Source organism: Canis aureus, chromosome 3 (assembly GCF_053574225.1).
Source record: "Canis aureus isolate CA01 chromosome 3, VMU_Caureus_v.1.0, whole genome shotgun sequence".
NCBI lineage: Eukaryota > Metazoa > Chordata > Mammalia > Carnivora > Canidae > Canis > Canis aureus.
In genome coordinates, this window is record NC_135613.1 from 77,118,548 (window position 1) to 77,131,007 (window position 12,460).

Sequence of the window (12,460 nt, forward strand, 5' to 3'; positions counted from 1 at the left end):
TACAGTGTACCACGCACTATGACAGCCCATCGTTGACTTTGTCAATGGGGGTTTTATACTAGAATTAAACCTCTCTATCTGGCATCTTACCATGTAATGAGTTAATTTCCTCCGTATGTATATAGTACATTTTTTGTTGTATATCATCCTTGGGAAAACTGTAGAAATAGTCACTCAATTTTTTTTGCTCTGAGGTTTAGATGGCAAATTCCAGTTTAAAAAGCTAGCAAGTAAAAAAAAAAAATAAATAAAAAAAAAAAAAAAAAAAAAAGCTAGCAAGTCTAGGGGATGAAATGACAAGCAAACATAATACTTGTCTTTCAGGACAGTATTATCCAATAGAACTTCATTGATGATAGACTTGTTCTGCATTTGTGCTGTTCAACAGGGTGGCCACTAGTCACATCTGACTACTGAGCACTTGAGATATGGCCAGTGCCATTGAGAAACCGAATTTTTAATTTCCTTCAATATTAGCAAACTTCTATTGCAGTAGCCACCTGTGGCAAGTGGCTCCCCTACTCAACAAGGTAGGTCTAGAATTTCACATTCAAATGGAGGAGGCTAGCATATAAATTATGATAATCTGGGTGACAAGGGATAATATGAAGTAAGCACAGAATGCTATAAAAAATCCTACATGAGGAAGCCTGCCCTAGGCAGGCATAGTGGTAATGAACTAGGGTGGAAATTTCCAAGAGGAAGTGACTTCCAGAATAAGACCTTAAGGACAAGAGAATGAGTCTGGAAGGGTAGTGGAAATAGTACTAAGCAGAAGGTTTAAGTGTGTGAGAAAGCCCAGAAGGTAAAGAGAACAATAAGAAATGGCAAAAAGACATGGCAAGAACCTAGAAAAAGCAGTGGAAAACAGGTAACTGATAAGTCCAGACAGGGATGCTGGGGCCAGGATTCAGGATATGAAGGGCTTTAGGTGTCATAATATTCCAAGGGCAATGGGAAGCCAGGGAAAAGTTTGAAACTGTGGAATGATATGATCATGTCTGTGGTTTAGAGAGATTTCCCTGGCTGCTGCTTGGCAACATGAAGGGAAAAACTAGAGGCATGACTCAGTAGTCCAGGTGAGAAATGCGGGCTGTCTTAACTACAGCTGCACAGAAGAGGAAAAGAAGCAGATGTATTTGAAAAAAGAAGAAGGGAAAATCTAAATAATTGTCCTAAGTGATTGGCCATGACAGGTGGAAGGAGCAAAGACAAGGACCACCCCTTGCTTTCTGACCTGGGTAGATGATAGTGCCATTTATTGAAAGTCCAATATGAGATTATGAGATATGGTCTCTAAATTTAAGTTTTTCCCATCACATCAGATCAACTGCTCCTCGTGGATCCTGAAACCAGCTTTAAAAACAAACCAGTTATGAGAGCATGCTCTTCCAAGAAATCAACACAAGTTCACAGTTGATACAACATTGCTTTTATTGGGGATTCAAGGGACATATGACAAAGTCTCATAAAATGTCAACAAAGTCACATTTTGTGCTTGGCTACTCTTTAAAAAACTCTGTTTATTTATGAACTCACTTAATGAGAACTGTGTGAGATGCGGCCAATAATCATCATTTTGAAAACAGGACAACCTGAGCTAAAAGGAGGTCTAAGTCTGACAATGCCAGATTTTTACATGGAAATTTACAACAGTCAAATATTCAGGTACTTTCAAACGTCTAAATGTTTATCCTTAAGTAGATTTAGCTTAACTGACTCCTTCAAGACAGAATTGTATATTGAACCCCTGTGTTATCCAGCTGACCACTTTATTAATCATTACTAAATGCCAACTAAATGCAAAGGAGCTGGTAAAGAAGAGTGAGATTTCCTCAATTCTAGCTTTTTAGGGCTGAAGTATTCTTGAGTTCGTTACATGGATAAGTGAGGATTAAAATAGCAAATAACCATTGATATTTTCAAAAACATAAGGACTATTGAAACAGTCATGTATAAATATTCATGCAGAAGCACTTACAAATACATACTGTGCATAAAATTGGGTAAGAAAAGGCTCATTAGAAGATCCGATTTGTTTAGGTGAGCTAAGAATTTCAAATAACTTAAGAATGTCATTGAAGACATTATACACATAACCTGAGCCATTATGTGTTCTCTGGGGATGGATTATTGACAGTTTATGCATCAAAAGATGTTAGTTCATAACGGGCTATTTTTCACATTGAGGTGGGAAGCCAAAGAGGTGAAAAACTGAAACAATCTACTAGGTGCAATGATCATCCAGAAACAATGCTTTCTTTGATCAAATTCAAATTTGTCCTTCATTTAGGCAGGGTGGAGTAGTTCAAGAGCCTCTGAAAGGAGACTGGACAGCCTGGTTTCTGAACCTAGCTCAGCCACACTCAAATGTGTGATCTTCCGTAAGTCGCTCTAACTTTGATTTGTCATCTGTAGAAAAGCACATTGCAACAGATGACCTTTAAGTGCCCCCCTCTTTTTTTTAATTCTCAAGAATTTGAGATTTCATGCAGAACACAGTGAACAATTTCCTCAACGTCTGGCAAAAAAACAAAAGCAGCAACAACAACAACAAAAAAACTAAAATGCTGATAAACTCTATTACCCAATTCTTTCAATTTTCTATCATGAAAATTCTTTCCATGATTTTAGCAGAAAACAGAAAAGATTGAAGGGATAACTGAATGACCTATTTGTTTATCGTAAAAAACTATTGAGGAATATTGAAGTGGTAATACTGCAACATTGATCGCAATATTGTGATTTACTGCTTTTAGATCAGGAGCTTTGTGATCACAGTTCTGAATGTGAACCATGTATATGGTAGTTTGGCAAGTTACTTGACCTCATTAAACCTTATCTTTAAAACAGGGATAATAATACCGATTTTGCAGGGTTGTTCTGAATTGCAGGCTTAGGTGGGTTCCTATATAAAATGCTTAACATAGAGTAAGAACTCAGTGAATACCAATTACTATTAAGTTAACAGAAAAATCATAAGTTCTCACATTACCACCAATCATTCTCACTTGCTTTAATGGCAAAGAGATACGATGATAGTTCTAGATGACACCCAGGGTAGGAGAGGGGAAGCGTGTGTGTGGAGTCCTTAATATATATATATATATATATATGCACTGAATGTCAACTAGACATGTATATTCATAATTCCTTAAATTCATCACATAGATTCGTTCCTCCATGGCTGTGCTCACAATATTCCATTCATTTAAAGGACTCTATTTAAAAAATAAATAAATAAAAATAAAGGACTCTATTTTCTCTTTCCTTTCCATTTATCTGAATCTTTAATATCCCTTTTTTAAAAATAGGCTCCACACCCAACATTGGGCTTAAACTCACAACCCTGAGATTAAGAGTCACATGCTCCAACTAAGCCAGCCAGGTGCCCCTAAATCTTTAACACTCTGTAAGATTCATTTTGTATTTTCCTCTTTTGCGAACTTCCTTCCCTAAATTGACTAATTTTGCCCAGATGATGGTGAACTCCTCTGAGTTCTTTGTTTATATCTTTTGTTGTGATCTTGACATCTACAGACCTGATTTGTTACTATCCTTTCAAAAGTTTATGTATTTCTGTTGAACTAGATTTACACTCTTTAGAGGCAGTGACCATGTCTTACAGAACCTATCTTGTTTGATTAAAAGAATGGTTCATTGGTTGGTGTCAGGTAGGATAATGTGGTATCTCTTGGCTGCCTTATGAGTTTCCACCATTCTTTTAGCCTTTGGATTGTCTCTCATTGCCCTGTTATTTCAAAAGTACTTTATATTCCCTTGGGTGACTCTTCAGATTAAACCACATGTGGTTAAAAAACTGATCTACTTACAGCATTAATTTCACTCCTTGAAACATGAACACATTTGTGCGATTTTCTATTTTAAAAATCGGTGCATTAAGAAGCATATTCATACTGGGGATATATTTGAGAAATGAATGTCACACTGAATTAAGATACAAACAGAGGAATACACACGAGGAAGGGAAAGTCCTTGGCTCCTGAGAAATCTAGATGTCACCATGAAGTTTTTTTCTGTTTCTTGAAAAGATTGCCTGGTGTTCTGGGAGTTCTATTGCCTGAAATCGCACCATTTAGGGGGGCTGCTTAGCAGGAGAAGTGTCTTCAGGTGATCGCTTCCTTTGTTTCAACTTCATAGTTGGCTTGAGCGTCCACCAGTGCAGCTGTGGCCAGTGCCATTTTTGTTCTTTCACTGGGGAGACCTTCCTGAGGAGGGGGGCTATGGGACCAGCTGAAAGGAACATCGACACAACTACAAAAATAACAGAACATGTCACAGAAAGTTATCACATTGACTATTCGATAGAAATAAGCAAACGTAAGGGTACTTTGGGGCCATGCTATTTCTAAGCACATGTGAAATGCTGCATCACCACGAAGATGTAGTGCTCTCTCACTGTTCACGTCGCTCGAGGATCAGCCAAGCAACAGCACTGCTTGAGTGTGTGAGCACCCCGTGCTAATCAGTCTGGGGAGAAAACGCTCCGTAAGAAAAGCTTCAGGTTTATCCAACAGGCAACTTACTGAAATAGGACACGTAGGAAAACCACAAAAGAACACAGGACATTAAGGACAAATTCAAAGAAATCTAAAGACTAAAGGCAAAATAAAAGGACTATGGATACAGAAGTGCTTAGCAACGCAGAAGCGAATGAAGTCACTGGAATTGTAAGGAGTTAATGTCAGTTCCTCGCATTTGTCTTTGTATTTCTAGTGCCTGGTTCAGAGCATGACACATTTTGCCCAGTGGAAGACAGAAGGAAAGGAAGAACAAAAGGGAGGGAGAAATGGAGGAAGGAAGGAAGGAAGGAAGGAAGGAAGGAAGGAAGGAAGGAAGGAAGGTGGGAAGGTGGGAAGGTAGGGAGGGAGGGAAGACAGAATGGAGGTGGAGGGAGGGAGAGAAAGGAAGAGAGAAGAGAAAGGTTTCTGAAATGTGCAAGTGGTGGAGGGACACAGTGTGCAAAGAGAAAAAGCAGGGTGCCAGCTCATTCAAAGACTTGGAAGCCAGGAAGAACGGGCTTGCCTAATTCAAGGAGAGATCATACATTCGGAATGGCTTTAGAAAATAGGGCAGGGCAATTTTCAGGAGGTTTTGAACATGCTAAGATTTAATTTCGGAAGCATGGTGTGTGAATGTGACTATTGTGGGTTTTGAAGGGAATATTAATATGATTCAGACGAATCAAATGGAAAGGGAAATGTAAAACTCAAAGGCATCAACCCAATGGGGTAAAACAAAACCACGCTGCAAGAAATTGAATGAAGGCAGAAGGACTAAAGAATATGGTCTTAAAATAGAAAGGCAGGTGCTTGTCTGGGTTTCTTCTGTGTTAATGCTGAAGGACATGGGCTTAGAAGTCAGATCAAGAATTTTCTTCTCCCACTGTGTAGCTTTTTTCATTCTTCAGCTGTTCCTCCTTTCTGTCACTGCCCTTCCTGAAAATGAACTTCAGCCTTTACTGTTTTAGCAGCAAGGCAAAATATGTTAGTAAATAAAGCACCTGGAGGTGGAATCAAATATAACTTTAAAAGACAACTGTTGGTACAAATGGACTCCGGATTGAAGGATCTTGGAGTTGTTCTTCTATTTCTATACTTTAGAGTAGCTTCGAAAATTCTTAAAGCTGTAAAAACATTTAGAGACCCACTAATCCAACCCACTCATTTTGCAGATAAGGGTATTTGGGAAGAGCTGTATTAATGTTTCTTTTATTCTACAAAAGTTGTTATGAATGAAATATACTTTGCAGGTGGATTTTAATTTAACTAAAGCCTTTATTGTCAGCCTCTTCATTATGCCAGCACAATGAAGTTGCATAATGAGTTAGGCACAGCGAGAGGGATGTGCTACCCCATATCACTGATATACTGCCACAGATCTGCCCTAAACACTTTGGATACACTGAAGATGCGTCTCTAAACAGCAGGTATAATGTTTGTCTTCTAAAACCTAATAAATAACTCAGTGTTACATATTGTTAACAGGTATTTTTCTGTTCTGACCAAGCCTGAGACAATGGATCCTGGATGAGAAACTAAAAATGTATCTTACAGATTTTACAACTCGGTATTTTGTGAACGTGGTTTGGGACAGTGGGGTGCTAAGCTCTTGATGCACATGTGTAAGACTCATTTGTGAATAAATTAAAATGTTACTGGAGTAAGGAAGGACGGTTCGCACAATTTTTTGGTGACTCCTTTGGGTAGTGTACTAATGGAAAGTCCTTGCATACATGAGCAAATGAAAAGTAAAGCAATGCATTGCTTTGGTGTTGCATAGATACAGCCCATGTAAAATTCCCCCTTTATAACATGGGCCCCATCATTAAAATGAATTTTGAGGAATAAATAGTATAAAAATATGAGCCACCGTATTTTGGCGTCTATTATGAGTCAAACGTTTAACAAATCAGCCTTCTTTGGGGCCTCTGCCTACTTAATTGGAATGAGTAATATCTTGCATCATCTCAACATGAGCATGAGCTCCCTTGGAATCTTTTTTGTCTCTCAAACATATAAGCATAAATTGGGACCCTTGCGTAGCCTTGCTCAGGGTTCCTCTGTGATCTGACGGTAATGATTCTCCAAATTTGCATCAAGAGCATCTCCACCTACTGAGCATATAGCAAGTGCCACGCACCAGGCTGACCAATCAACTCACTGTTGCACTGCCTGGGTTTTTCCTTAATAGCTAGATCTTCGGGGGCCAGCTCCTTGGTGGGGAGGGGGTCTTCAGTCCAACGGAACACCATGTCAAGACACCAAAAGGGAAGTTGATGTTAGTGTACAAATGACTTAAGGCAGAGCTTCAGTTATTCATCATGCGCCATGCAAAATGGAGGAAAAATGGGAAAGAAGTTGTTTATTACTGTTATGATTTTGGTTACTTTGATTAAATTAAAATTATCTCTGCCTAAAGTCATTTCCCTGGCATTTTACCTCATCCCAGTAAAGGAAATGGATTTCTTGTGAATAAGATTTACTATTCTAATATTCTCCATTACTTCACAAATTGTCCAAAGTCTGGATAAAGACTAAATCAGTAACGAGTAGGCAATATTTTACAACCAAATCAAGTGTCCACAAATGATAACCCTCTTAGAGATCATTACTTTCCAACATCTAGGTCACACACATTCATTCATTCTTACATGAAAACACAGACCGTAGAGCCCTTGTATTCTAATATTAATTGGAGAGGAATTTTTTTAAAAGCCGATTTTAAGAACATTCTACTCAGGAGCCATTTCAAATGATGAGAAATGCCCATGAAAAAAAAAAATCTCAAGTAGGCAACATGTAAAGCAACACACAACTATATGCACATTAGTATAATTACACATTGCAAATTATATCGGATGCATCTAATATCTAATTTTTTGAAAGCTGATTCCACTTGAGATTTCAATAACAGCATCAACATTTTGCAGGTGGCTCCTTCTGTATAGTATCCAGAGGGAATTATTCCTCTAATGTGCTTACAACCCTCAAGTAAAAGCCGAAGCTCTTTCTGAAAGGACCAATGAACAATGAAACTGGGAGTATTACCTTGATACATTAAGCAAGGGAGGGGGACGATTCCACCAAATATAATATTCAGCATGGTTATTTATCCTATGCCTTCTGTGCCTTGCATCCTTATTTGCTTCAAGCAAGACGAAGTAAACTTAAACAGAAGCCTCATTAGAAAATGTGGAGGAGGCTTTATATATATATATATATATATATATATATATATATATATATATATATATATTCAGAATATATATATATTCTGCAGCAATGATATGAAAAGCAAAGGGGTTGGCGATGTTTTTAGAACACCTGATAAAAGAGAAATGTGCAACTGAATGGAGGATTACACCTTTGACTGGAAACAGAGAGCCCTACATTAAATTCTGCTCTTACAGAACCCATGATTAATTTGTCCTAAAGAGGATGCCATATCAAAGCTCCATTTTGAGGAACAGGCTTTTGTCCTCATCTTTCTGTATGAATCAATCAATTATCAAATAGCCAAATATGTATTTGCGATCTTAGAGAATGGAGCATATTATTCAAGTTGATTGGATCCATTTTCTTGATTCCTCCTTAAAGATCTTTCTGCTAATTAGTCAGGGTTACTATCGAATTATTTAATTATCTGCACTTTTGTGCAATGAAATATGTTGTCATATCACATACTTTATCATGCTGCTGTGTTCACACTTAATGATGCTTCTATAGTTAGCAGTTTCCTTTGTTCTGCTCAGTAAGTGGTTTTAGAAAGGGGGTGGGCCAGGAAGGAGGAGCCTTGGGGTTTGTAAAATAAAATCATACATTCCTGGTGCACATGCAAAACTTTATGCATTTACATGAATCTCTTTTTAGAAATTAAGTTGCAATTCCATTTGGAATAAGCTAAGAGGCACATGTCGATGACTTCGAAGGCAGCCAGAACCGTATTACTATACCCTGGACAAGTCTCCAATGCATTTCCACTGCAGTGCAATGAGAAAGCGATTTAATTTTTTTTTTTAATCAGCAAGGAATGTCTTTAACAAGGAAGAAGTAAATTATGATAATTACTCTGAATGGTCGGATCCTTGAGCATTACTAATTAGCATTTATTGCCTGGATTATAGAACAATACATGTGAAACCGAACTGCGATTGCTCTTTTACGTTGAAGAACTGAAAAAGGCAATGGAGCAAAAACAAGCCGTATCATCAGGACTATAAGTCTGGTAGTTTCCATCTCTTTGAGGCCGGACAGAATTCCTCACTTTTGAAATACACAAATGTGGCCCCTCGATATTTCTGGCCCATTCATTTTTTGTGTCGGGCACATATTTACATATGATATCATAGTCATGAGAGACAAAATGAGAGGAGAAGCATTTTGGTTATGATGTCATTAGGGGACAGTTTTACCCATTGTGAGAGTTTAACAATAAAGAGCACAAAACTCGCCATTTCAGAAAACATACATTTTTCCGTAGAAATTTTGGCTAAAATAATGAAACAAAGAACTCATTAGTGAATAAAATTTTACATTCACCTCCCCCACTTTATCTTAAGGGGACGAGAGTTGCAAATAATTGAGAAGAAGCGATCGGTGTGTGGCATGAGCATGAGAGCTTTTTTTTTTTTTTTTTTTTTTGCATCAGGAATTTGTAATAAAATAGATTCTGAAATTAGAAATAAATGAGATATTAATCAACGGAGTAACATCAGTCATGTAAATAAATGCCACTCAAATAGTTTGGCAACTGAAATTGCCAAATAACCCGGTAGGTAGGAGAGAAAGAGGAAAATTAACCATCCATCACCCCCCCACACCCGAGTCTCACGGGTGCCTCCACACCCCACTACAGCGAAGGAAGAGAAAAGGACATGGTAAATATAAAGCCAGTGCTAAATACAGTCTCTAGTCTTCCCAATACCTTCCATGGATCCCCTCCCCTGATCCTTTTTAGTTTGAAAGAATAAGTTTGACTAAATCTGTGAGGAGATTAAACAGGCTGGTGATAAAAATTAATTCTGCTGAATGAGCAAATGCATTTGGATGGCAGAGATGCAAATAAGATAATACTTTTCTTTTCCTTTGACATACCGAGCGGATTAGTTTAGAATGTTAAATTTGATTTTATTAGAATATATTAGCAGTGTTTTAATTAATACCAATCAAACATTTTCTTTCCCTGGGGCTTGATGTGTTCCTAACGCTTTCTAAATCATCTGTTATTTCTCCATCAAAAACCACCCCCACCACTACCAAATTACCAAAGCCTTTTGTTACATTCTTCATCATTTCACTGTATTCGACAGAAAACTGTTTACCTAAAGGTGTCTTGCCCATAAAATTAGCTCCCAGGTGCTGGATTTAAAATGAGTACTGTTCATTAGTACAGTCGATTTTTTTTTTAAAGGTAGAATTAGAGACTCAAAAATAAACATCTTCTGTGTTTTTCTTTTGGGGAAAAATGTTGCAAAAGGAGTTTTGGCTGGTTCGTATTACTTGGCTTTCTTCTCAGTAGAGCTTCCTAGAGCTGTTAAATTTCCAACTGCATTGGTTTTGAGCTGGCACTTCTTTGGAAACAGAGGCAAAAAAAAAAAAAAAAAGGAATTAAAAAAAAAAGGAGGAGGGGGAAATCTAGTTAAAAATATGGTGAACCAGTATGCCCTGTGAACTGAATTGTAACTGTGTGTTCCAAGGAGGTGCTGCATTGCATTGCACTCATTATCCATTCCTTTTCTCTCAAGCTTCCTGTCCTTCTGTGTCCGAAAGCTCCAGTTCACGTCTTTTTCTTTTCTTCCCGCAACGCAAACCGCCCCCCCCAATTCTCCGCCTTATTTTTTTTTTTTATCTGCCAAGCTGGATTTGCACTTTTAAAGATCAGTATCAATAATGCCCTGCTTGTTTCGGTTGCGCTCCCCCTTTAAAAGACAGCTCTCTCTAATTGATGCGTCTGGGCTAGTCTAGACTGGTAGTGATTGAACCAACCACCAATTATGTTATTCATTTCACTGAACTTCGCTGATGGGCTCGGTGAGGAAGAAGGGGTGTTGAGAAACCTGCCCTTACACTGGAGCAGTCCCCTGCTGAAATACAAAATCCTGTGTATCGTTGTGTACTCCTAAATGCCTGTGTGATCAGTTGTGATAGCAACCTCAGGGCATGAGCAATCCACTTGAAAACATGTAAAAAAAAAAAAAAAAAAAAAAAAAAGAATAACTTGGAATACAAACTGTATCACTTGTATTAAATTACTATCCTGTTACCCTTTAAAATCACAGAAGATTTATATCCAGCATATTTTTATTGGCCCATGCATACATTTTCATAGAATTAATTGCAGATATATTTTGACTTAGGAAAGCACCAAATGTTTTGCAAATATTTGCTATGAATCATGTGGTAATATATATCCATAAGTTAAATGGATCCCTTTCCATAAATTCCGAATACCTATGCATACACGTCCGCTAAGATGGGGAAAAATCATTAATCCATTGTACAGAAACCAAAGGATGACTTGAAAATCAAGTAACTCTTTTCTCTGAAGCCTATTCAGGCCACCAAAGACTGGAAAGTAATATTTAAATAGTACAACTACACAAGAGGTCTCAACAAAAGACATGGTGCAATTGTTGCACGGTTCATTTTCTCGATTCAGTTTTCTGATACAAAATGGTTTCTTGACTACGATTTGGAGTCAATGATTGAAATTGCAATAAACACTTAAAAAAACACACACAGGAAAAGAACAGTTTCCTTAACCTTCCACTACACGTATTACAACCAATATAGAGTCTTTAAAAGAAGAAAGCATTTGAAGTCAGGGCTGATTTAGGTATTTTCCAAAAATAGAAGATAAATGTTGGCCCAAGAATACTGAAACTGTTTAAATAAAATTGTATATTGGAATCTCTCACAACAAAGGAAAGGTAAGTTACTGTTTCTCTTCTTCAACTAGGAGATAGATCTGAATCACTAAAATCATTCTGCCACGAAAAGTTACATTTTCAGAAAACTGCAAACTACGTAAACAATTATCCTAAGAGAAGATCATTTTAAATGCACATTTTGGTGTTATCAATAACTTTGTTGGATTGAATTTAAATCCTGATAAATTTTTTCCGATCTTTAAATGAAGAATAATGGGCAATGATTACTCCCCAAAGATACAACAATTGCATGTGTGTGTGCTGTGGATATTTCTCTCCATTTACATATCTAGAAAATATATTTCCAATCCCTATTACTTTTAAACTCACGGTGCATAATGTTTTAAAATAGATGCCCAGCCAGGAGGCTCTATCACTCCTCTTATTTTTTTTAAAATCTTGCAAAGTAATACAAATGTGGTCTTTATGAATACTGTAAATTTCATCCTCCGTGTAGAACAGCAAGGGTAGTATTTTTAGCCTGTTAATATTTTAGCCCAAACTCTTGGTCTGCCCCATCTGTGTCTGCGTGTTCACCATCTAGCCATATATGATACATACATGTGAGTCCCGAATGTGTAACATGTCCACATGCCCATTTTAATTGGGCACAATTTTAAGATTAACTCTTGAGTTTAAAAGTTGGAGGCACGGGGCATGCTGGGACTTCAGCTGATATGTTCTGAGGTCAAGCACCAGGTACTGAGCTGTTCTTGTTACGCTCGGATAGTACTGCGTGTTGCTCTCAAGAAATAGACCATGGTAGAGGAGTTCCACAAGCCTCAGGCTCCAATTATACACACACACACACACACACACACACACACACACCAGCCAACACGCTCTTATAACAGAATATATACCTACTTTAACAGAAATCCAGGAGCTGCCACTTTCTGGTCACCTGACCCCTTCCTAACAATGAAAACCTCAGAGGTGCACTCAATCACTTCAGACAAACTTTCTTTTCTTTTGTTTTTGCTTTAAAGGAAAAAGTCCCACCAAATT

At 37.6% G+C, this 12,460-nt stretch overlaps 1 long non-coding RNA gene across 28 annotated transcripts in view; it reads right to left on the reverse strand.

The window, feature by feature from the left end:
* Positions 1–12,460, reverse strand: part of LOC144311431 (uncharacterized) — a 354,863-nt gene that overhangs the window by 85,901 nt on the left and 256,502 nt on the right. For 3 of the 28 annotated variants that reach the window (XR_013377044.1, XR_013377034.1, XR_013377041.1), the window contains one exon: positions 1,410–4,491. The exons of 7 other annotated variants lie outside the window; for them this stretch is intronic. This is a non-coding gene — a long non-coding RNA (uncharacterized LOC144311431). Of the gene's footprint in view, positions 1–1,409; positions 10,094–12,460 lie in introns of those variants that run through there. 18 more of the 28 variants (XR_013377043.1, XR_013377032.1, XR_013377028.1 and 15 more) reach the window with 15 other exon arrangements.